The following is a 26,469-nucleotide window of genomic DNA, read 5'->3' as shown; positions in this document are numbered from 1 at the left end:
CTAAGCTTTTCAGCCTTCTGCTGCTGCACCTAGCGGGCACGAGGCAGTGTCTGGGGGTGCTCAGTGGGCTCCTGTGGAATCGGATGGGAGACAAAAGCAGAAGTGGCAGCTGCTGCAAATGTGGGAGCCGGTGCCGTTAGCGGGAAGCGATCGCTAACCAGGGCCTGTGAGACCTGGGTTTCCTTGGTTTCCATGACAGTTATTAGGTAACACAGAAATTGAATTGTCTCCCACAGTGCTCTTGGGGGATAGTGGTATGGCGGGGTGCTCCAGGGACACAGACTTGCAGCAACTCATCACTCTAAGCATGTGAAACTCCCTGGATTGTTGTGCCTCACTTCTTTGTTTGCTGTGTCTCGCCTGTGTTTGCAATTTGCTCTGCTTTGTTGATTTTTTTTTTTTCTTTTGATGGAAGACCCTGGCTTCACCGTTTCTCAAATAATATTTTCCCCTTTTTATTTAGAGCTGAGCTTGGCAAAGAGAGGATATGAACAATTATACAGGTGGGCTACTCGGGGGGAGTGAAGATATAAGGCATCCAAACAGGTACTGGCAACGTGCAGCTCTGTAAGAATGCCACTCCAGCAGATTTCTGTAGTGCCAGCGCGGGAGACTGCCAGCAATGGGAGAAGTTCAATGGGCACAAACAAAGAGAAGAGCAAGGAGGTGGAGGTAAGAGGAAGGTTTCAGTTTGCTGGGACAGGGTGATGTGCCTGTGGTAGGCAGTGGGTTTGGATGTGGGATGCAGGATGCGGCGTGGCTGGAGCGCTGCAGAGCGCTCAGGGGTGCAGCTGTAGCACACTGCAGGGGATGCTGTGAGAGCAGCGCCTCAGCCTTGCAGGGACAGGGAGCCTGCTTCAAAAGTCAGATAAATTGCTGAAGAGAGTTACAAACTGCATCGGGGGTTTTAATGCTTTCATTTAAATGAGTGCAGCCTGCTTGTACTGGCAGTTATTGTTCCCTGTAAGCTGTCAAGTAGCAGTTTCTTTACAATAGGTTGGATGGAAAAGTAGTTTTAGTAAAATTGCTGTCTTTGTTTAAAACCAACAAAAATACCGTACTAAAGCCTGTTTTTCTAATGTGAGCGTCCTGGTATAAGGACACTCACATTAGGCATAAGCTTAGTCTTTTTACCATTTAAAAGGCAGCAGTGTTTTGTTTTTTATCTCTTGACTTTCTTTGATTTGTAAACATACACAAGTGTTGTTTCATCAGTAAAAACTGTATCCTGTTATCTCCCAGTTAAAAAGAAACTGTAGGTTCATATTACGTTAATGGTTAGTACAAAAAGAAATACAGAAAATCTGTGCAATTTTAATGGTGTTTTTACCTGTAGGAATCTCTTTTGCCCTGTATAGGTTAAGTATGCATTGTGCAAGCCCAAAAAAAAAAGCATTCCTTACAAACCCAAAACATAAGTAGTCTGTTGATAGATATAGCAGTAAATGTATGTAACATAGACATCTGCTTTTTACAGACATGTTTCTCTGTCTCTGTGCTTTTCTTTTCCTATTGCTGTATGGAAACCAAGGAACTATTGCGAAAACAAACACGATGTCTTTTAAGTGTTGTCTGAGAGACTGTGACAAACTGTGTCCCTGAAAGAAGTCTTTCTTCTGGTGGATTGTGTGGCATAGTTTTCCAGAAATTGTTAAGTTCAACAGGTGGTTGATATTCATCATAAGAGGTCTGTGAGACTGTGGACAAGTATTGTTTGGGGTTTTTTTTATTTTTTATTTTTTAAATTAAAGATAATATTTTTTCTTAATATTTGGCTATGACAAGTTCACTGAAAATGATTATTCTGTTTTTTGTTTAAGCACTTTGGTATAAGTAGCATCCTTCCTTGGAAGTAGTCTCCAGTTGTTAACTGGTAGCACAGTCATAAGAGTCATAATATTTTGGGATTTCTGTCCTGAAATGGAAAATTTTGGTTTGGTTTTTTCTTCCATAAATTGGTTCAACGTGAAGGTTCAGGTGAAAACCATTCTGTGTATTAAGGCTCAGGGTGTGAAAAGCAAAAATATATCATGTTACCTGGCTTAAATTGTCCTCTTGAATTCTTGTTTTAATTTGATCCTTCAGTTAACTGAAGAATACATGCAATATTCATACAGGAGTCAGATAAATGTGAGACTTAGTGGGGAGGGGGAATTGTAGAGAATCTGAGTTGTGAGAATCATCTCATGCACTTTGCTGTTTTGTTTTTTTTTTTTCCCTGTGAGGGCTGGGCTGGGTCATTTCAGCAAGACTCCAGTATCTCAGAAAACAGTTTCTTCTTGAATGTTGTGGAAGTTATGTATCAGAAAAGAGTAAAATGACATGTATAACTAAGTTCATTAAAGTTCTCTTCTAAACTTAATAGAAAAAGTACCAAACACCAACCCTACAAAACTCCAAACCAAACTTAAAGTACATCTCTATACTCACTGAAATGTATTTGCCAAACTGCTCTCTGCTGGTCAGAGCCTAATCATTCTGCTCAAACTGCTGCTTATCCTATAAGGCTTATGGCTGGAATTCATACAGTGTAAAAACTCCCTAGTGCTATTGATGGAGATAGTAGTCCAAGCACTGAAAACTGCTTTCCCTAAAATATGTACTTATGTAAATTGTGATGATGTTCAGGTTTGTTTTGTGGGTGTAATTTGAGAGTAGTGAACCAGCTTTTTTATTGTCTAGACAGAGATTGCTCAGACGTATGTAGATGGTGGTCTACCCCTGCATGGTATGGTTCTCACAAAGGGAAACTCCCCTAGCTGGTCCTCAGTGTTTGTATTCGTGAGGGTCTTCTGGGTTCATGGTATTCTGATATTGTTTCTGCAAGTACCTGCTTCCTCTGTCTTTCCATCAGCAGGCTTTTTGAGGTGGAAGCTAAGTAAAGTAGTTAAATGGGCTTCTAGCTGAGAGCATCAAGCTGGTTCAGGAAGACATGGAAAAAAGAAATGTCCAAAAGGTCTTCCAGTTGCTAGGGTTAACTACTGTTAGGATTGTATGCCAGATCCTGTTATTGCTGAAGAATTTTATGTTATGTTCATACAACAGCATTAAAATTTATGAAGAAGAATTCATCTTCTGTCTAATTGCAGAGCTGGATGCAGTGGACTGTTTCAAAGTTCATGGTGAATTCGTAAATCTGCCTTAGTCATGCACAACTGAGGTTCTTAATGATGAAACTCGTTCTATAATGCTTTTCTGTGATTGTTGGATGCTCATACACATGCTTTATCTGAAAGTTTTAATATGTGTCTGCACACACTTACAGATGATTGCCTAACACTGATCTATCAGTAAGGATGTTGAGTGCAGTATCACTTCAGAGCCCCAAGTGCCCACAGTGGACCTCTGGCCAATATTGGGAGTAGAGGTGTGATAACAATGCCTACAGGGAGTGTTTGCAGGCAGACTTTCTCTGCGGTGTCCTTTGTGGAAGTAAAAACTTTAGTGCAGGCCATTCCTGCAGTCCTTCAGTGATTTGCCTCAATAATAATTAGCAGAAGATGTAGCTAACAATGGAATTTGCATCAAATTTAGCTATAGAGCCTCTTTAAATGTAGCCTAAAGATGGAGTAGGTTTTTTTCCATAATGAAGCAGTGAAGATGCTTAGATGTTGAATAACCTGTTGCAGCAGCTGTACACTATATTTCCATACACAGGTATAATCTTCTGCTAGTTTCTTTCTCTGATTTTAGGAAAGTTCACCAGTCATTATTGCCACTGGCTTTGCCCCAAACATTTAAGTGTACAAACTGTCTTTCTTACTCTTTTACTAATGCAGTTGGAAAAGTTTGTTGCAGAAATGAAGACTAAAGTATAAAGTGCATTCACAACATGATGTGGGCTTTTTTTTTTTAATTAAATAGTTAATTCAGCTTTCTTCGATATTTGAGAAATATCTTAAGTTTATAATGAAGTGTGGAATTGGGTTTCTGTGACAGAGAAAAACCCTTGGGTGTCTGTTTTCAGTAGAGTTTACTAAGAGAACTGTTGTTCAAAGTGAATTAAATCAGTAACCTAAAGATCAAATTATGTCATCAGGACTCCAAAATTAGTTAGTTTTTTTAATACATAGGTTTCAGTGTCCTGGGACCAATGTCATGGTGACATACGACCCCCATTTTATATGTATGTAATATTTCAACAGTTACTTTGAACATCTGGTTGATTTTCTCTGCTGTAATAAAAAAGGTAAAAGAAATGTATATGTTTCCTAAAGAACATGGTTGAGGAAATGCCTACTCTGGCTCATAATTTTATTATTTTGTTGTGAATATACACTGTGAAGTTCATAAAGTAGTCTCAGTTTACATTGGCTTTTGTACAGGCATGAATTATTCTAAAGTAAGTTAAATACAGAAAGAAAATTTCATCCAGTGAGAAAACTGGACAGGCCAAGTGAGTGAAAACACTCACACTAACGAAGAGTTTGCAAGGGTCATTGGATAAACTGCCATGACTACTGTGGAAAGCCAGACTTGAATGTTGTACACTTAGAGTGGTAGGAGCAAGTATGTAAAAGTCAAAAATGTTGTGGTAGAGAAGACATTTCTTGATGCCAAACTAAATGTGTACATACTGCACCTCTTCAGCCTGAGCAGTTTTCAATACATGGTACTGAAAATTTATGAGTTACCTGCAGGTAAAAATTTCAGAGTAGAAAATAACCTAAATGAAGAATGCAGTGGCAGGTGTCAGTCAATCTTGATTCGGTTACTTTCAAAACTTTGATTTAAATAAAAGAGCCCCAACCAAATAACCTTTGTAGTATGGTTTTTGGACACATTCAGATGCTAGTATAACTTGCTTGTTATAGAGATGAGTCTTACTCTGTTGCCCCAAAACCTAACCCAATATCCTAAAGAAGTTACGAAGTTTGATAGTCTGTAGTTAACAAGTAACAAATTAGCCATGCTATTGTTGATTTATTTTTAGTTTTGATTTTTTGCTCATAACTGGTAAATGGTTTTCTTATGCCTACTGTGTTTCTCTGATCTTAATATTCTGGCAGAGGTGATGATGACTATCATCACCTGAAGTTCACAAAATGCAATAAATTGCAGGGAGGAATCCTCACTCCACTGTGTATTGTACTTTGGCATGAAATTTAGTTCTGCACCCTGCACAGTTCTGTGCTTTGAAGGAAACTTGGGACCTCTCTGTTCTTCAGCAGAGTTTTCATATTCTGCCTTCTCAGAAGCAATAAGACAGAACAAGACCTGTTACCTTGGAGGCTTTAAATGCTACCTGGGAAATACTTGGCATTTATGAAGGAGTATAGTAAATTGAATTTGAACTTGGTTTTTCTGTACAGTTTGTACCTTAAAGGAAAAAAAAGAATATGTTGCTTGAAATTATGTACACTCATTTATTGTGTAGAGCATGCATTTTTTGGTAAGGAGATCTTCAAGTCAGAATTGAGACTGAAACCTAAGGGGTCTTGTGAATGGCACTTGTGAGTAACTGCTAATGTTTATTTTAAGCACTAGACTAGAGTAACTGCTAATGTTTGCCTTAAAGCTTGTAAGTAGTTTAGGAGAAATTGACAGGTTTTTTAAAGGAGGAAGCAGTACCTAAATGTTATTGATGGGAATTAATTGTTTTACATTTATCTGTGTTATCTCACTTATTACCTACTTAATTTTAAGTAGATGTAATGATAGACAAAATATGTTTCAAGGCTTAGACTTCCTTACATGCTATAAAGAAAGTGCTTTTACATTTCTTTTAAAAGATTTTCATGGCAGTTGTGAAGTACATACTGAGATAATTGATACTTGAAACATCTGTAATTAAGGAAAAAAGGCAAAGGCCTTACATATTGATGTTGTTTTATTGTCTTACAGCCTTAAGTCAAGTGATGTATTGGGTTTTGTTGTGGGTTTTTTTGTCTGGTTGTTTTGTTTTTGGGATTTTGCCTTTACATAGGGAAGTGTAATCTTTAGTGTACTTAAATTTGTTGGTGGCTTTGGTCACTTTATCAAAGGTTGAGAATAGGGCAACTCCTAATATGTGACAATTTCATTTATACCAGTACTAATAAAATTGCTTAAGGCATATAATGCAAGGAATAAAAGTCTTAGAATTGCAAGATATTGGTGAAATAATTCATAAGCCAGATAGATGGTTTTGGTTTTGTGGCTGATTATCTCACATTCTAAAAATTTCTTAGGTAAATTTCTAACTTAACAGATAGAGATGGTCATTCATTACCTAAAATACACTGGGATTTTTTTTCTACAGGAAGGGTAGGGATGTTTCTTTTCAATGACAGCTGACTGGGAAGAGTCATGTAATTCCAGTCTTGTTAGGAGGTATGATTTTTAACTCAGCAAGAAATGTGGGGGTGGGAGAATGGGGAGGGGAAGCTCTGGCATATGAATCAGATTACTGATGTGTTCTGACATGTATTGCTTTCCTTTCATAGTTTTTCTTAATGTAAAGCTCATGTTGAACATGATATCATACACAATTTATGACAAAATTGCTAATACTGTTTATCATCAATATTATATGGTATTTCTTCTTTTCTTGACATGACCATTGTTTGTACTTCAGTGCTATGTTTGCATGGAAATCCAACTGCATCTGCAGTTGAAGAGACTTCCTAGTGAAATTTGTCTGTATATTTGTGGTGATAGATTGCTTCTGTGATCAATGGTTGAAGTGCTCCCAAAGTACACCCATAAATCAGCCTGTGGCGTGCTTAGTTATCTTTAGGATGCTTTAGAAAATTGTTTATCAGTAAGTCTTATCGTCCTTGTTTGGGAATTGTTACTCTTTTGGTCTGCCATGTGGGGCTTATGACAAGCAATTTCATGACAGTGAAAGAAATGGGAAAAGTTAACATGCTGGGTTTGTTATAATAATTTTGAGACATTATTTCTTTTTTATATTTCTGTGAATAAAAACATTACTGTGCTACCAGTAAGAAAATAAGAGATTCCTTGCTGTGCTTTTATTAGCATGCTTTGCGATAATGCAATTCTTTATAGGCTGCTTTTCCTGATAAGATCACGCAAAGGCTACTGGCTGCATGGTCATTTTTTTTTGATCAAGTTTGTTATGAAAAGTCCGTAAAAGCATATTTCTCCAATTTGCTGTGTATTGACTAAGCATCCAATATTAATATTGATTTAAAAATTGATCTTTTCACTGATGAAGGATTTGAAGCTCAAGATTCCATATTGGAGTAGCCTTCTGCCTCTTTATGTTTGTAGCCAGTGCTTACAATCTGCTGGCATGTGTCTTTTGTTGCTGCTGAAGTCTGACTACAAGTTTTATGAAGAAAGCTTTTATAATTCCTTATATCTCTGGAACTCCCAGTTCAAATAAATTGAATTGGGCTTGTGTGTGTAGTTCCCCCCCGCCCCCAGTCTAAAACGTCTCTGAGAATAAAATATTAGGCTTCAGATTTTATTTAATTTGGATTTCTCTCTAAAGTTAATCTGACTTTTTACAGAGGAAGACTTTCCATATTAAAATTAATTGTAGAATTTTCCTGCTAAATGGTGTTTTTTAAAAATAAATGCAAAACCCCAAGAATCCAAAACCATGAACACGAAAGTATTCCATCTTTAATTGATGGTTGTTTTGTCTTCAGCTGTAAGCTTCTATACTTTAGTTTAATGACTTCCTTGGGTCCTGATTTATCTTGAAGCAATGTCTGTAACTGAGACAGTTTGCAGAATGTGTTGTAGTGTCTAAACCTGGTAGCTGAATAGGGTACCAGGAACTGGATACAGTTCAGGAAGCTGAAAAACAGATTATTTTCTCTAGATACCTTTCACAATATGAACAGTTCTGTGAGCTGTTTGCCCTGGTGGAGATGCTTTTCTTCTGGGGGGTTGGTGTGTTACAAATAAAGTTCAAGTACAAGTTATTGAAGGCGTCAGCAGAGTCTGTGTCCCAAGACTCATTTTAGAGAAGTATTTTTGAATTTAGTCAGCATTTTTAAAAATAGCTTCCATGGTCACATACACCCCAGCATATTTTGTTCTGTTTAAAGATGACTCTCAGGCATTGAAATCTGGTTGTTGGCAACTATTTGATTAGTTAAGAAACAATACAATAGAGGCTCAAATTGCTTGAATAAACTGCCAGCATTGCAAAACTGATGCTAGCCTAATAGGTTCCTCCAGTTTCATCTGCATCTAGCTATCTGAACAAGAAATTTTAAAATCCTGTGTATTCAGGCATATAGAATTCTATAAAATTATTACTAGTAATACTAAAATCGCTTTTATTGACAGTAATATTTAGTTCTTCTTCATAACCATGAACAAAATAATGCTGAGTTTGGTATGATTTTTTTTTTCTAAGGCAGAGAACACTTGCCTAACTTGAGGGTCTTTCTCAAAGACACTGCGAATGTTCATCAATCTTACCATGAAAGGGAAAGATTATTTTCTGTCTAGTTGAGACACTTTCAGCTCATATCACCAGCTCTGGAAGCTTCCTGGCTTCAGAATCATAAGCTTATTAGAAATACAGTTCTATTTTCTGCAATGTGCACATGTGTAAACTACTCAAATTGCAGGAGGCTTGTTGATTCTTGTTCTTTAAAATGAGGTGCTTATTGCAGATCTGCTGAATTCTGTACTTAGAGATGAAGGCATTGTTCTGCCACAGCAGAGATCACCTAGGGTTTGTCACAGCCCCTGGCCTTCTCTCTGCTGCAAAGGCTTTTCCTATGTCTAGAAACAATTTTCATAAAATACACACATCTCTTACCTCCTATTTATATGTATGTTTGTAACTTTATGATTTTGAGGTTTTCTTCTTTGTCTTTTTTTCCCTGTTTTGTTTGGTTTTGTTTTCAATAAAAAGGCAAGATTTTGTATTGGAGAGTGTAATTTGACAGTGTCACCTTACTTTTAATGGGAGTACAAACATCAGCAGGTTTACATTTCAGGGTGGCATAATTTGACTTTGATAAGAAGATGGAGGTTGGCTCTCAGCCTACTTTGAAGTATCAGTAGATCTTTCAACTCTTCTCCTGGACTTTGAATATGTGAGATTCAGGACTTCATTTCTGTATCAGTGCTGCCTTTTAAAATTGTGGCAGCAGGAGCAGTATGTGTAGACAGTGGAAGCATTTCCTTGTTCAGATTAGGTTTCTTAGGACTATCCATGTTGTGGAATGAAATTTTTCAGTAGTTAGCATGTCTGTACCTTCACTGATCTCAGTTATTAGCCAAGTGTGTTCAGCTATGCAGTCACAGGATTTTGTGAATATAGGAGGTTGAATTATTTTAGTGTCAATAATAAGGAAACTGTCTCCTGGAGTGATTAGGTGTATGTCTTAACCCCTTGACATGTGATCCTAAGGAAACCCTTTTAGTTTACTCACTAAATATATTTGAGATTATAGCTGTATTTTACAGTACCATCATGCTGGAAAAGTTCAAAGTAGTTACAGACATGTCTTATTGACTTTAAAGAAATGCTTGTCTTATTAGAGAGATTTGTTGTCTTGTGGCAGCCCAAATAGAAACCCCCCACACTGTAATTTCTCTTAAAATAATCATGCTTGCAGATGCTTAAAGGGAGGCTTTTCCATCCTGTACTCTACCATTACTGCAGTAGCCTGTTGCAATGGCTTTGTTGTCGTGAGAGGGATAAAGATGCAGCAAACACTTCCCCTCTTAGTACTCCCTGTGCTTCTGGGCAAGAAATCAGGAACCTTAATGTCAGTATAGGACACAAATGTCAAGTATTCAGTGCAAGAACAAAATGAAGTGAGGGTAAGAGTCTCACAGCAATGCCATGTTAGTATCTGTAAGTTTTAGCTATTCCTTCCCTTTTACTTCAGACACTCTTTCTTTGAGAGGGAAACAAAATCCTTCTGATCACTTGACTTTTCCAGTGGTAGGCAAGACATTAACACAGGGCAAATGGTTAATTGGTCAAACCTTGTGAAAGTAGGTGAAATTTCACCTGTGTTGGTGAAATACATGTTTGCTTTTTGGCAGTGAACCCTGCAGTGCTGGTGAGTAGGCACCAGGATGTCTGAGTATGCTGTATCACATGCTGGGTGCAGCTGGAGAGTGCTGTGGTTTGGCAGTGTACATGGCCCAGAGAGGAGTCAGTTGGGTAACTGTGAACACTGTGTGCATGGAATGACACTGAATCTGCAATTTTCTGAGCACTTCCAGACTTCTGCTCTGAATACAAGAGCTCAGACACAGGTGGGAATGTGAATTGGTTTTCCTGAATTGACAGTGCTGTCTCACTGTTACAGATGGGCAGTGACAGGAATGCCTGTTAAGACCCTCTAATGCTGCTGCAGTCTCCTCCAGTGAGGAAAGGAGGTCACAGCGTGCACAGGGCAGTGCTGCTGCGAGCTCAGCCTATCCACATGCTGTGCCTGAAATCTGTTTCAAGTCTCATTAGTGAGGAATGGCCGCTGTAGCCCCTGTCTGCAGGTAGTGTGCAGGTTTGGCCCTCCTGAGCCACTGAATGCTGGTTTGCTGACAGTCCTCTTCACAGGATCCATGGGCAACCATTTAATGCAGAAAATAGCGTAATTTTTGATGGAAGTTTTTCTGCTGTATTTCTTCCTGCTCCCTTTATTATCTATGAATGCTGTTCTTTGACAATTTGATGGACTACATTTGATGGACACCTTGCAGTGCTCTGACTTTGGTTCTAATTCCAGATGTAATTTTCTGTGCTTTCATTTTTCTCCTCTGAAGTGTGGCACTGCTCCTTCTGCTTTCATAGAACATTATGAAATCCCCCAGTGAAGTCCATTTTCTCAGGGATGTGGATGTGTTGTGTAGTTTCCTGTGGGTGGATCCTGCAGGTAAAAAGTTTCCATGGAAACAATAAGCCCTTACACTTTTACCGTTCCCACATAATCATGGAAGTTCTGTGCATACGACACAGTTTGGATCTACCTATTTCTTATGTGGAGACTCCATGTTTTTGCCATTTTAAGCTTTGTTTAAAAAACAAATGTTAGTCACTTATCTCTTGTGCATGTCTTGAGTGTAGTTGAGAATTTGGACTACTTGTTTCACTGTCCATTTAAAATTTCTGAATATTAACGCACAAGAACAAAAATCATAAATTATAAAACATTGGAAGACTAATAGTAGATAAAGTTGAGAAGGTTAAAAGGTGATACCAAATGTGCAAGGAGTTAAAAAGAAACCTTTTAAAAAGATGGTGAACTGGAACATCATCATTCAGAATTGCCTTCTTCAAAACATTTCAAATGCAAGGAAAAGCCAAACCGTTCAGAATACCTTTTGCATATTTTCACAGACTGTAGTATCAAACTTTTTCTCTGCAATCTTAAATGCAAGGCAATGGTTTGTAAGAGAGATTTGGCATTCTTGCTTAATAATACAACTCTAAGAACGCATTGCTCTTTTTTTACTTCCAGAGATTTCATGGTTTCTGCATCTGCCACCAGCTAACCTGGACAGAAGATTTTGAGTTCATTTAAGATCTTAATATAGAACTCTCTACTTTTGAATTGCTGCTGTCCAGCTGTTTTAGGAGAAATATGACAGAATCAGTTTTCTCTCTGAAGCTAATGTAACCTTTATTGTCAAACAGCTAAGCTTAAACAAATAGATTATGGCATGACTGGGAACAGCTACTCTGCTGTCACACTTCACAACACTGCTGTGACACAAGTGACCGACCTGCTCTTTAAAACTTTGAGGTATCACTTTTGTGTCTGTTCTGAAAAATGGTAAACCTGCAGCATTTTGCTAAACACAATTTATTGTGAATTAGGGAAAAAATTTAAACATCTGATCATTGGGTTGTTGATTCATATAATGTTTTTTGCTGAAATGATTACCCCAGTTAATATAGATGTCTCTGTGTGGTAACGTAACATACAGATAGGATGAGTGCAGGTGAAGTGTGTCTGACTGATGTTAAACTAAGCTCTTCAATGTGACATCTGCTTTGTTGTTGTTTGTTTTTTTTTTCCTTTGGAAACCCTACATTAAGACTTGATACTCTCTGGTGTGCAGGAGCATATTCTGTTTGCCATTCACTTTCTGGCAGAATAGTGTTTGGCACTGAGTAGAATCAGAAGGGTAGAATGTTAAAGGTACAAATGCTGTACCTCTGCTACTAGTGGACTATTACTCTGCTCAAAATAGAACAAATAAATAACATACTTGATAGTAATAAATACTATTTATTTAGTAGTCAAAGTAGACTAAGCCTTGAAATCAAAAATTTTGACTGCAAAATAGGTTTTATGTCTTCTTACATTACTGATAATGAAAATTTTACTGAAAATAATAATGTAATATTATGTGTCACCTAAGTTTAAGTGGCATTCTAAGCCATAATAGCATGTCTGAGTTCTTACATCTGCAGTGCAAATAACTGTTCCTAATTTTATGCTACTTCAGTTTAATGAGAGAAAAACCCAATGATATTTCTTTGGTCTTTACTCTGCCTGAATTGCTGCTAAAATATTTAATGTTGAACTATCACTTCAGATGTAGTTTGTAGAAGCAGATTCACTTGCTCTCCTTCCCATGATGAAGAAGAAGAAACCAACTTTTATTACTATTCATCTATATGTTTTCTTTCATTATTTGCTTTACATGTTGGTCTATGTGCGGGGGTCTTCTCAGTTGTTAATTGTGCTGTCTTTTATGGTCTAAGTTGGCTGCTGAAGCTATGTTCAATATATTATCTCAATAATTAGCCATTTTTTAAACAAAGATTTTTTGGGGTCATGTGGTGTTTGGAGGTTTTTGTTTGTATGTTTTGGTTGGTTTGGTTTTAGTTTTTTTTTTCTTTTTCACATGATGGGCTTTGGCTGTTTTGCATCATTGGTAGCTTTGCTTTATCTAATGGGCTTGTTTATTTCTGCTTATTGAGTACTGTATGTAGGAGTCATTTTGGTTTAAAAATTGGTTCTATAAGGAATGGTAAATCTGTTCTATGCCAGTGTATGGATTGTTTTCCTGTCTCTTCCAGCAATTTGTAGGGTGTTGTTTTTCATGGCAGTTCCAAAGAGGGTTTTTATGCCTCATGCAGCTACCTATGATATAATTTCTCTAAAATTGTAACAAATTGAAGCCATCAGATATGGGCTGAAAGTACTGTTAAGATAATCATGAAAAGTATTTACTTGTGATTGACATAGAATCAAGTTTTGAAAAACTTGAACCTTGGGCAAAGACTTGCCCAAATTTACTCCTTTTTTAATGAAAAGGGCTGGTTTTGAAAAAGGTGGAGGAAGTGTGGTAGTTTCAGGGTAAAGAACACATCTATTTTATGCACAAAGCAACAGGGAACGTTTAGCTGGCATCCTCATAAAGTCAGTTACATTTGGTATGATGTTAGGGCCACCAAAAACCAAGTTATAAAACATTGGTCTTCACTTCTGCACCCGAAAATACATGTCTGAATAGCAATTATTTGTCATGCATGTAAAATTGTGGATATAAAAACTGCAGAGCGTGTCACTAGGAAAATCAATTCTAAACACTTTGTGCACTGAGTAGATGCTCCATAAAATTTATATACACAAAAGGAAATAAATACATGGACTGTAAAGACCTGTGCAGCACAAATACCAACTGTAGTTTTGTGGATTTTTTTTTTTCTGTGTAAGAACTACGGGTTTAAAGGAAAAGAAGGTATCAAAAAATCTCCGCTTCTCAGAGCTGAGCAGCTGGTAGAAGGTACCTCTTGACAAAGCTAGCCACACTGCTCCTGTTATTACTATGAATTTGTACAATTTTCATGACTGAGAGCAGCAGTCAGCAACTGGAAGATGCCAGGTGTATGTGCCTGCAAGTCTGTAGTCTGACTTCTGTGTGCAGGAGTCTGGCATGCCTCAGGGGATATAGTAGTACTCTGACATAATTACTTTTCCCCGGTGTAAAGGGCATCTGAAGCTATTTCTGTAATTACATTTGAACTTTTTTGGGGTATTGTTTGTTTTAATAGGGAACTTTATTGAAGAAAGACTGAAATTATGCATAAAAGAAGAAGCGATAACTCGTTAAATAATTAAAGATGGATTGAAAACTCCCATTTCAAACAGAAAAAAATATTGACATTCATGATCAAGCATTTATAATATCTGTATTATTTTTACCTAGTGTATGTGGATTTGATGAGTGGGAAATTGTTTTCAAATATTTCTGAGCATCAATAATTAATCTTTGTGCATTCTCTTAAGTATTGTTCGTGATCGCATAAAGTCAATACCTATTTTCTTATATGACATTTAGAAATGAAGCCTAGTGATGCATATTGTTTTCTTAGCTTTCAAATTTTGGAGTAGTTGTTAAATGCAGAGCTGTATTACAGCATGAGGTGTTTGCAGAATTTTCAGCTAATACTAAATGCCACCTAATCAGTGTCAGATATGTTTTAATTCGCTCAACTTTAAATACAAAACATATTATTTTAATTTAATAAATTAAAACATTATTTGATGATCCAGTAGGTCCCACCTCTCGGTAATATATTTAAAATTTGGTGATGGCAAAATGTATTTAACCTGAGTGATTTTTGAAGTACATGTTATTGCATTTTGAGGTCCCCCAGAGTGCAAATTCAATTGTTATTTCTTAGTGGTATTATTGTGGATTTAAAGTAAGAAAGTTCTGCACATAAAATAGAAGCTTCTAGAGGGGAAAAAAGAGTGTTTTCCCAGGGGAATATAGGTTGGTACCTGCAAGAACAAGAGTGTAGCATGGCATATAAGTATTTGGTAAAAAAATGTATACTAAATTGCAAACCAGAATGGTGTAGTGGGTTGACAGCAATTTCTGTTTAAGATTTGTTTTCTATGAAATTGGCAGGTACTGTAAGGATGCACACCCTGACCAAGTCTCCTGCCCCTCTGGCCCAGCTGAGTGGCACCAGAGGTTGGGGGCAGAAGGGTAGTTGCTCCAAAGGGCCCATGTGCTCAGTCCTAGCTTGCAGCTGGCTTGAGTGGCCAGCTGTTCCACATCAGACTCAGCCTTCTGCATGGTTTGTGGCACCCATACAGGGCATCTCATTGACAGGCACCTTTCTCCATTTTTATTAGTTCCTTATGTGGGTGATCACATTAAGACGCCAATTGTTTCGTTGTTGTATGGCCCCAACTAATCTCTTTGAGTTTTTCCCGTGCATCTGAGGGCAATTCGTGGTTGTTTCCTGGGTTTCTCTGACTCTTTGGCCTCTCACCATTAAGACATTAAAACAACATAAAGTTGTATGTCTGCCTTATTTTCTTTCTTCACATAGCTGGGAAACAAGATAGACCCTCTCATTTGGAAGAGATTTGGTTCAGCCTTCCCCATGCCGTTTACATGTGTCATCAGGGACAACTATATTTATTTTTTCGACTTTTCATCTAATTAGTGGGCAAACCTATGGCTCAGACACTTTTTTATCTGAATGACGCCTTCAAGTAAGCTTCACCCCATGACACACTCATATATGTATGTATGTACAAGTGTTTCTTCAGGAAGCTTGCTAAGGTAACAAATTGGCAGTATTCAGTTTATGTTGTTCAACACTTCATTGTGGAGGTGTTTTTTGTGCTAAAAGTCTTGCTAAACTTTGTCTCTTTGGCCCAAATGCTCTGTGCTCTCAGTTGAAAAGGTTCAGAAGAGATGGAACAGGAATGTCCATGAATAAAACTAGGAAAATTACTTACTTTGATCATGATAAAGATTTAAAATGAAAGCATAATTGAAGTTTCTAGTCTTTGCTTACCTTTTGTTGATAGTATTTGCTACGTAAACCTGCTAAAATAACAACAAAAAATTGCTGCAATGAAAAAAAGAAGTTACTGGTTTCCCTTCTGCAAGTATTAATTTCAAAAAACCCTGCCTTTCAGAATACCTTAAGAATGCACTCTAATTATGGCTTAACTTCTACTTTTTTTTAGTTTCATCATACAGTGGTAAAAAATTAATTTTGAAGTTGATTATAATGTGATTTTTCTTGTGTTTTGAAGTTTCCTGAATAGGAAATATGCAAGATGAATTTGCATAGTAAACAACTCAAGGTGTATTTTCTTTACTTTTATTTTTTTCCAGTATGATTCCTGCAACATCTGACATTATTTGTCTTTTTGATTCTTTTATCAAACATTCAAATTTGGTAGTTGTCTTTTTGCCATAATTTAATATTGAAATAAGTTGTGTTTGACATGTGGTGACTTACAGCTGTTAAGATAATACTGTTGTTTAAATTGTTGCATGAGCTACAAACTGTTGAGTGATTTATGTGCTATCCTTACTTCCCTCCCATTCAATTGAAATAAGTCACATACCAAAATTTGGTCTCTAAAAGTTCATCTGTTCAGTTCTTGGTTTAATTTCAGTGTATTGGCTGTTCTGTAATTAATTTCACTGTATTGGCTATTCTGATAGTGCAGGTAGTGCTGCTAAGTCAAAATGTTGATATTTACTGTGTGAAGTATACATTAGTGGTTAATAAAGCAACACCCATCTACCTGCAATTGGTTTATGGAGAGATATTATTTGTGTAACTTTGCTGGCATAGGTCTCTCCTTTGAAGTGCTCTTATAGCCGACTGTAGTTTGACAGCTTTTGTTTCTGCAGTGAGGCCCTTCATTTTCTGTTTTGTCTAATAATACAGTTTAATTCTGGTTTCTAACACAGAGTAGTTTTAGAATTTTTCTGACCAAATAACACAAGAGCATTAGTTTAATTGAATTTTGAGGGTTGGTACTTCAAACATCTATCATCTGGGAGATATAAAAGATATTGAACTAGCATAAATTGTATCTAATTCCCCCATCCTTTGTCTCCTTTCTCCTTTTAGAAGAGGCTGTAGCAGAAGGCTAAAAGCCAGCTAACATTTGGTGTTATACACATTTTATTTTTTTTTCCTTAGTAAAATCAGATGAAGATGTAGTAAATCCAGCCCATTAAAATTCCGAGTGTGCAGATCATTGCACAGGTTTTGTTTTTGCTTCAGCAGACACCCTGTTGTTTTACCCAAAAGTGTACAGTATTTTATATTCTTGAGTAGTCATTTGGAAATACTATGTGAGTTTAAATTTGAGCAAGACTTCTGTCTTGCTCTCCACAGTTTGTTATTTGAAGACTTTCAACATCATCTGCTTCCAAAATGCAAAAGACCATGATGCCATTTAAGAGTGAACAATAAAACTATAGTTGGACAGGTAAACCAGCAAAATTTACAGCCCTATTAAACTGCAACACATTTGAGAGGCTGATAGAGATTTTTATTGTCACGCACTAGGAATGTAACACTGTAATCCTTACAGCAGTTCCTTACCATGAATCAGAATTGCAATAAATGAAGACAGAATACAGTTTGGGTAGTTTTGAGTGCCTTTGAATATTATTTGAAAAAATACAAAACTGATAGTTCTCTAGAAAGCTTTAAGTCTTTAAACTAGACCGTAATAAACTTCCTGCTCATCTGCACAAAGAGTATGATTTCTGAGATCCCTTGAGTCCTTTTCAAGTAGCACTTATGATAATGCTGATCCTACAAACATTTCCTCTGTATTCCTTTTTTCATAATCACTTTTCATAACTACAGTGACACAAAGATAAATATAAACGGGTCTTGCTGAGAAACTTAGAGGAAATTAATGAAGAATTAGGGAAAAAACAGTGCAACAACAATAAAGAAATAATTTAGGGAGAGTTGGATCCATTATTGCAGGACGATTTTGCAATTTTGTATATCTTCCTTTTAGAAAGATCTGTTATTTCGTCTTACATGTAAATGTGTATTTATATGAAGACAATCCAAAGTCTTTCTACTAAATAGACGCTTAGTGAGTTTGTTTCTTGTACCTGTTCTTTATAAGGAGTTTTATTTTCTATTAAAAATTCAAATGCTCTTATACATCAAGGTTGAAGTCAAGCCATGTTGCTGCTAAAACATTCAGTTACTTACTTACTGTATTAATTAAAAGGATTAAAATCATACAAGTTCACTGTTTGTTAAAATAATGTTTCAGCTGAGAAAAGCAATGGTTTCAAGTTCAAGAATATTATGTTTCTTCACAAAAGGTTAAAGTCCTGTTATGAAGTAATTGTTATAAAAGCAGTATCATAATTAGCTCTTTTGAAAAGTGGTGAATCCTAAAACAATTTGCAAGATTCCTTTCTTTTCCCCTACACATAAAGGAGTAAGTTTATTGATCAATATCTTCAGGAAGCAGTGGCGGCAGGAATGCCTTCCTTCCCTATTGATCAGCAGGGGAATTTCATTTTAGTGAAGCAGATGAATGGAATCTTCAGTAATTCCTGAAGTATCAGTGTAAGCAATCAGCAGAAATCAGAAAAAAAACATTTCTTAATTTTTTTTTGTTGCTGCTGTTTGGGTTTAGTTTGTTTTCATTTTGAGTTAGTAGTTTTAATACACAGTAATTCCTTTTCTCATTAATATCTCATCTTCAGTAAATACTGATTAAAACATAGCAATTGCTATGTTACTGTTACATTAAATATAGCAAGTATGACACATTTTTAACAGCTTTGTTATTATGCCTTAAGCATTCCTGCTTATAAAGTGCACTTTTACCCATGTTTCATCCTTCATGGGACTGTACTCATTATTCATTGTTGCTTCTAATGTACCCGTGAAAGCAGCTCTTTTTTTCTGCTCAAAATGAAGTGTATGGCTGTTTATGATGGTGTGAACATGGAGTCCACATGGAATGAAGTAAAAGAGGAGAAAAATGCTTGCCCAACCTGTACAGAATGCAACTTCTTTGGCCTCACCAGAATCACCAAAGTCCAGACTTGGAAAATCTGAAGTTTGGGCCAGAGTTGTGACAGTTATTTTGCCATCTTATATGCAGGATGTGATGTGATCCCAAAATCTAGAACCAGGTTAAGGTAATATAATAACACAAAAATAAGAGGAGTAAATAGGACCTGCAGCAGTGAAGATGAAAGGGTGTAATTTCAATGTCCATTGCTCAGTTAAGTCACTGCACCTAATTTTCAGGAACTGATGAGGGTTAAGCTCAAATGAGCCAAATATTTTAATGTGGTGCCAAAACACCTTTAAGTTCTATGATATGCATTTAGGTACTAAATCCCTTTCAAAATCTGTGGGTTTGGCATAGTGATAATTATTTGGAGAGACTTCTATTATTATGTGAAAGCATGACTTAGTAGTTGTGTTTTCTTTCCCTTTTTAGAAAGTAATGAAGTGAATTCAGCAGATAAGTTCTCCAAATCTAACAGAGCTCAAGATATACTTATCTTCCTATTTGATAGAATTTAACAACCAGGAAGTGTAAACAGAGTGAATAATTAAGGAAAGAGTAATGCTTAAAAGGATATTAAGTTCTCCATTTCTATGTTACTCTGAAATATATTTGCCTCTTTGTTGAAGAAGTAGTTAAGGATGTGGATTGTATATTGAAGGGATTTTTTATAAGCAGGAAAACCAGCAAAAATCTACTCTAATTGGTCTGTGGTAGTATATTTCCAAGAAACTAGATTAGAGATAATTATCTTGGGAGGTTAGGCAACCCTCTTATCCCCATTAGTGTACTTACATAATATATGTTTTAATACCATCTCACAGTAAGGCTACTGGTAAACCATAGGAGATATGTAGATTTGCTACTCTTTCTCTAAGGCACACAAGAGATATCACTGTTCCTGGAGATATGGTTTTCTTTCTTGTCCTCTTTTGGATATAGCTCATTATGGGCATTTGTCATTTTCCAGCAAGCTTGGCCTTGGGTGTGTGTTTGTTCTAAAGGAAAGAAAAAGGTGATTGTGAACAGCTGAGTGTTTCTCCCTTCCTTGCAAGGGGGTTGTGCAATGGATGATACGTGGTTGATTTGATGGTAGAAATCAGCAGTAGGAGGAGGATATTCCTTATTTTCTATGCTTTTTTTCTGCTTGTGAAGGAAGGGGAAAAGCTGTGCAACACCTGATATACCTGAGAGTGGTACTGAATGTGTAAAGTTCCATGCAAATTGCAAAATTTCTGTATGATGTTACCATTGTAACAGCATAAATATTGTTATTGATGTAAACATATTAATAAAAGAGCCCATTAAGTTTTAGGATTCAAGAAACCCCTCCTTAAATCCTGTGAGTGCAGCTCTTACTAGTTGTTTTAAAAAGGAAAACATTTTGTCCATGCCCCTGTGCATGGAGAAACACTGTCAGAAATGTGTGAACTTCTTGAAATATCTTTCAGTGGCTCAGTGGAAGATTTTTCTTCTATTTTTATTTCTCTGTGGTTCAACACTGTCAGTTTTAGTGATCTGACAAACACAAGGGCTTTGCAAGTGCTGTCTCCCTTTGTTTCAGCTTTCTTGCTAGGATATAACCTATTTAGAAGCTTCTGTTTCAGGAGGTTTTTTGGTTTGTTTGTTTGGTTTTTTTTCCCTTGGGTTTTGGTTTATTTTCATGTTCAAATCATGAATTAAATTTCTTGTATAAAATAAAAGTATAAAAACCAATACCCAACATTGGCATTCAGGTTTAGAATTTCTTTGTTTCTTGTATGCATTTGAGATTGAATATTTTCCTGTAAGGTATACACTTACTGATATGGCCAATGGCCAAAATAGTGATAAAGAGGCTATTAGGATGAATCGTGTTGATCTGATGAGGGCTGACTAATAAAATCAGTTTTGATTTAAAAAGCAGCAACAACAAAATCCACAACAACAAAAATAAACAAGCATTAACAAAAAAAAAAAAAGCTATGTTTTCTGTTGACACATTTTGCACTAAATTTGCACTAAATTTCTGTTGACACATTTTGCACTATTTCCACTCCAGCTTTGGGCATCTATTTGAAAAGCAAGTATTGGACATGCAGCCTTTGTGTTGGGTACAGTAGGTACTTACTCTTCTTAGAGAAGGTTTTCTCCCCTCCTGAGCTCTGTGTGAGCTGAAGTTATTTTGAGCAGTCTGGATTGGCACAAGGTAAATCATTAATATTAATGCCTTTGCAACTTTTGCATTTAAAACTTCATGGGTCCTTCTGGGGAGCAGTGCTGAAATCCAAGATCTTGATTTTACCATGATAATCTTGAGCTTTGCATTTGTTACAGATTGTGTGTGCTTATTTAGGAAGTAGGCAAATTCTTGCAGAGTTGGACTGAACTTCTAAAACCATCTTGCCTTTCTGAACTTCCCTGATAGGTCATACTATAGACATATCCTAGTGATAGCAACAGCTGTTGGTGGTACTAGAAATTACAGGAGAATTGTTTCACGTCACTAACTTTGCCAAAAAGTCTGTCCTCTTTACATGCACAGAGCTCTACCAGAGTTAACCAAAGATGATGTGAGTCAACAAAAATCATCCTCAAAGGGGATTGCATATTTTCTCAGTTTGTGTAATTTCAGTCGAAGGTCTGTGGGACCTTTTGTTTGACAGACCCCTGGATGTTGTATTGAATTCCAAGTTGTGGCTTTATAAAATAACACTTCTTTTTTTTTCAAACCAGATATCCAGGTATTGGATCAAGTTTTCTGTGTTTGGAGCTATTGCATTCAATGCTTCAGAATACAATTGTGTTTTTGTGTGTATGGTTGCAGCTCTCAGAGGACCTTCCAAATGAAACATTTGGTGCACTGATGCTAAGATTTTATGTGAGCATTGCTTCCCTTGGTTTCAGTATTTGCTTTGTTTTTAAAACATGTTAAAAAAAAATCAGAAACAGTATAGGATGTGATCTTAAGGAAATAAATCATTCACCAATGCATCTGTTTTTGAAGGTTTGGAGTTTTATAAAAGGCAGGATGGAGTTAAAAATATGTTAGGCAATTTAAGCAGTACTTTTGGTAGTTTTCAATAATAGTAAGATAATGAGAATAAGCATAGAAGCACAGAATGGCCTGGGTTGGAAGGGACTGTAGAGATCATCTTGTTGCAACCCCCTGCCATGGGCAGGGACGTCACCCACTAGACCAGGTTGTTCAGAGACCCATCCAGCCTGGGCTTGAACACCTCCAGGGATGAGGAGTCCACAACTTCTCTGGGTTACCTGTGCCCCAGTGTTTCACCCTCCTCACAGGAAAGAATTTCTTTCTAATACCTAATCTAAACCCACTCTTTTTCAATCCCCTTTCTCTTGTCACAGTGAATAATCTCTCTCCATCTCTTCAGTAGACCCCCTTCAGGTTCTGGAAGGCTGCAATTAGGTTACCCTGAAGCCTTCTTTTTGCCAGGCTGAACAATCCCAAATCTCTTAGACTTTTACCATACAATTTCTGGAGAACTGGATTTTCAGAAGAGGGGGAAAATATTATGTGAAAGGCTAATATGATCCAAAAAAATTTTGAATAACTTTTTGAAGAATTTATTTGCAGCTATAAGTTTTGCTTTTTTGTTTGGATGAATAAGCTATATAGCAGTTGTGATGGTGATAATTTTATCTCTGTATATTTGTCATCTTTAATTCCCCCCATTGACATTCATCACTGTGTGGAAGCAATGTAGAATTATCCTGTTGTAAATAGAGAACATACAAAACAACCTCCACAAATATGTGAAAATTTTACTCTAAATAAAGTGCTATAGTACTCAAGTACAACAGTTTGCAGTACTTGCTGTGCCTCTCAGACAATTGCTTAGCTTTCCCTATGAGGCCAGTATGGATAGGAGCAGCTTTACAGGTGCACAGGTCAGCTGCACAGCTCACCTGCAGTTGTTCCTACATGTATAGGGATGACTGCATTGGTAGGTTTTCCAGTCTGTACTTGACTTCACCCCTACCTATTACCCATAATGCAATCATCTATCACACGATCATTTATTGTTATTTCACAGATCTCTCATTTCAGCTCCAAGTGTTCTTTAATTGGACTGAGTTTTGCACTTAGACCCAAGTTACTTAATTTTTATTCATGTCTAATTACTTTCAATTGCACAGGAAAAAACAGGAGATGGTACAAATGAGTAGGCTGGATTCTGGTTTTAGTGTGCAATTAATATTTCTTTATTAAATTCCAAACACTTTTATCTGTGGGGAGAAGAGTAGAATTGCAAAGATATGAAGAGAGAGCATTCTGTAATATGCTGTGTATTTTTGGATTAGACATTAAATGATAGGAATTTCTCTTCAAAGCCTAGGCTGATTTGTTAACATCTGCATTTGGAAAATTTATGTAGTATTCAGTACTTCATAGCAAACACTGAAAAAGAAGTGCTGAACCTGCAGCACCATTTTTATTTCCTCTAATCAGAAACAAATTGCAGTATAACTGAACTTTGTGCTGTGTTTATTTAGTGATATGTAACTAGGAACTTGCCATCTGAATGCTTTCAGTAGTGAACTATCTCAAGGGGAGGATTCAATAGTGAACTATCTCAAGTATGAGATTTTTGAAAAGTCACTTTCGCTGTGGGATTGGCTTGCTGCTGTCAGCATGCCAAATTTGAAACCAGATTGAAAGTTTTGAGTGTGTTACAGATCCTATTTTCAGCAATCTTCATCTAGTGCTGAGAAAATATGAAATAAATCCTGTGCAGAGAGGGATAGAGGAACACCATGGAAGGCATCCACTAAATTGAACACTAAGTGGAAAAGCACACACCTCTACATTTTCGGACAAGTTTTGTCGCTTCCCTCCTCAGTTTAATATTACTTCATTCCTTACAAAATATTTGGTAACATTTTATCCATCTGAAAATCCCTGAAGTACTAAATTGGATTTGTAATTCAAGTATTTATAAAAATTTGCCTCCCAGAAGTGAGTATCCTATTGCTAAATGTGCCTGGGAAACAGGGTTCTCTTTAGCCCTGGTTATTTTTTTCTTACTTCAAACTCCTACCTGTCACTGTGCACCAACAGAAATGTTACATTTTTTTCCCTTTGTCATTGTGCTGTGCCCACCCAGAAGACTTGGTTTCTTCCTTCCTAACATACATGTGGACATAGTCATGACTGTAAGGAAGGACATAGCTCATGCAAAAGGGAGAAATAGGTCTGATTACATATATATTATTCCTGACGGTTCCTCATTCTTTTACAGCTAGGCCTGTTGGCTAAGTATTTATTTTACAGGCCAGATTTCAACTTGTTTTTCATTTCTAATCTAAGTTTGTCCTCACCAAAGATGTGCTTTCTTGCAGAATCTCACCTTCGCTCCACTGGTTTTGAACTTATAAAAAAATATACCTCAAGGAGCTGTATTTCATTACTTTAGGGGTTTAAAACTTAAGTTTAAGGATTTCAAGAGAATGATGGGTACGTATTGAGTATCAGCTCAAAAGCTTCATGTTTCAAAAAACCAACACTACCTTAGAAAAGAGAGACGTTTACAATTAAATGCTCTCTGAATCACAGCTTTAGCTAATAATTTTGTTATTATATTGTCTGAGTTATCCCACAACAAGTGTTATATTTTAGGTTGTTTGTTGATTTCTGTGTCAGCAATAGTGTGGCCAGCAGGACCACGGCAGTGACTGTCCCCCTGTGCTTGGCACTGGTGAGGCCACGCCTCAAATCCTGTGTCCAGTTCTGGAGCCCTCACTACAGGAAGGAGATTGAGAGGCTGGAGCATGACCAGAGAAGGGTGACAGGGCTGGTGAAGGGTCTGAGCACAAATTTTGGGAGGAGCAACTGAGGGAGCAGGGGGTGTGTAGTCTGGAGAAAAGGAGGCTTGGGGAGAGCCTGGGAAGAAGCTGCAATGAGGTGAAGTTTGATCTCGTCTCCCAAGTATTGCATGACAGAACCAGTGGAAATTGCCTCAAGTTGCACCAGGGGAGGTTTACATTGGATATTAGGAAAAAAACATCTTTCCTGAAAGGCTGATCAAACACTGGAAGAGGCTGCCCAGCAAAGGGGCAAGTCACCCTCCCTGGAGGTATTTAAAGCAGGGGACATGTAGATGTGGTGCTTGGGCACCTGATTTAGTGGCAAACTTGACAGTGCTGGGTTAATGGTTGGATTTTATGATCTCTGAGGGTTTTCCAACTTAAATGATTTTATGATTCTGTGACTATCAATCAACATCACAACTTGTAAGACTGATGGTTCTTCTAATACTTAGAATGCTATGCCTTCTACTGCGTGTTTGCTTCCAGTCCTTTTAAAAGAGAGGTTTACCCTGCATCAGGCAAACTGGACTTGCTGAGTCCTGTGGTTATAGCAGATAGAATATCAAATTGCTTGCTCAAAACTGTGATCAGGCAAGAAGTTTAGTGACCCCTTGTGATACAAGTTCCTTCAAATTCTTTAACATACATTATACAAATGCAATTATTTTTTTGGTTAAAATTTGTGATTCTTCAAATCTCATTGAAGTACTCTCAATTGCCATTATGGTAGAGAGGCCAAGTGACTTTTAAAAATCAGCATTATCTATTTTTGACGTTTGAAATAAAGAAGGTGTGCCAATGAGAGGCTATCAAGCTGACCCATTAATGGCTAAAACACTAGTAGAAATGCCAATTCACACAAAATTATGAATGCAATCCTTTCCCCTTAAAAAGATTGTGATTGAAAACATATTTTTTTAAATGAGCTGAAATTGAGTGTTATGACAGGAGAAGGTGCATTTATATGGGTGTATTAGTCTGCTTGTGAAAAAGTGATGTTCTCAGAAGATTATAATATATGCTATTATTTGATCACTACAAAAAAAAATTAAACCATGGATATATTGTCCTGGAAACTAGTGTTTCTTCAAGTCTTCTGTGGGATTTTTTTTTAAATTTCAGTACAGAACAGTAAACTTTCTTAAAAATTATTGCCTATTGCTTGTCTTAAAAATTATTGATGCTAAAGATTATTCAGATTTGTTACTTTCTTCATTTCTCCTGCTAAACTGAGAAAAATCTTGATAAACTTTACTGTAGGGGGATTTTTTCCTTTCTTTTTTAATTTCTGGAGCAGATGTTTGTCTTCTATGTGAGACATAAATTGCAGGATGTGGTAAAGGTGATGAAGTTTACACTTTTCATTTCCTTCAAAAGTTGCTGTAAAATCACCAGCTGTGTTCCCATGGGTTTATCAGTCAATTGCCCTACTCATGCAATCCTTGAAATTTAGGGAATGACAGATTTCACTGAGTCAGTTCTTGAAACAAATAATTTATTTTTGCTTAATTAGGTGAAATATAATTGTGAAATATGACATGTCTGTTTTTTCCAAACTCTTAGAAATCCTTAAATAATTAAGCCCATATGTTCCTTACTCTGTGCAACACTGTTAAGATAGAACAAAGACAGTTAAAAATTCAGGGATCTAGTGCAACTAGATAGCTGAGGAAGATGCATAATGTTATCACCAAGGGTTGTCACCAAGTTTTCCACCTAGAGTGAGGGGCTAACAGGATTTGAAAGCCACAAAACCTTAGATTTATACTGGTGAGTGAAGGATTCCTGACAACTTGGGTCACATCTTCTAATGGCACATTGTACATTGGCAGGGGCAAAGCTGTTGGCACATAGAACTCCAGGTCTATCAGCCCTCTTAAGGTCTGTAAATTATGTATAGCACTGCCTTAGCCACTGGTTATGGTAGGCTTGGAAA

General features: G+C 36.8%; 1 protein-coding gene across 2 annotated transcripts in view; it reads left to right on the top strand.

Annotated features, from left to right (window-relative positions):
• MARCHF1 (membrane associated ring-CH-type finger 1) overlaps positions 1-26,469 on the top strand; it is a 224,432-nt gene that overhangs the window by 97,441 nt on the left and 100,522 nt on the right. Inside the window, exon 1 of one of the 2 annotated variants that reach the window (XM_036381785.2) lies at positions 592-672. The exons of the other annotated variant lie outside the window; for it this stretch is intronic. The gene's annotated coding sequence lies outside the window, so the exon portion shown is untranslated. Of the gene's footprint in view, positions 1-591; positions 673-26,469 lie in introns of those variants that run through there. 2 annotated transcript variants of the gene reach the window in all.

The sequence above is a fragment of the Molothrus ater genome, chromosome 4, assembly GCF_012460135.2.
Source record: "Molothrus ater isolate BHLD 08-10-18 breed brown headed cowbird chromosome 4, BPBGC_Mater_1.1, whole genome shotgun sequence".
NCBI classification, from domain to species: Eukaryota; Metazoa; Chordata; class Aves; order Passeriformes; family Icteridae; genus Molothrus; species Molothrus ater.
The sequence above is the reverse complement of the archived record's forward strand: the minus strand, read 5'-3'. Positions and strand labels throughout refer to the sequence as shown.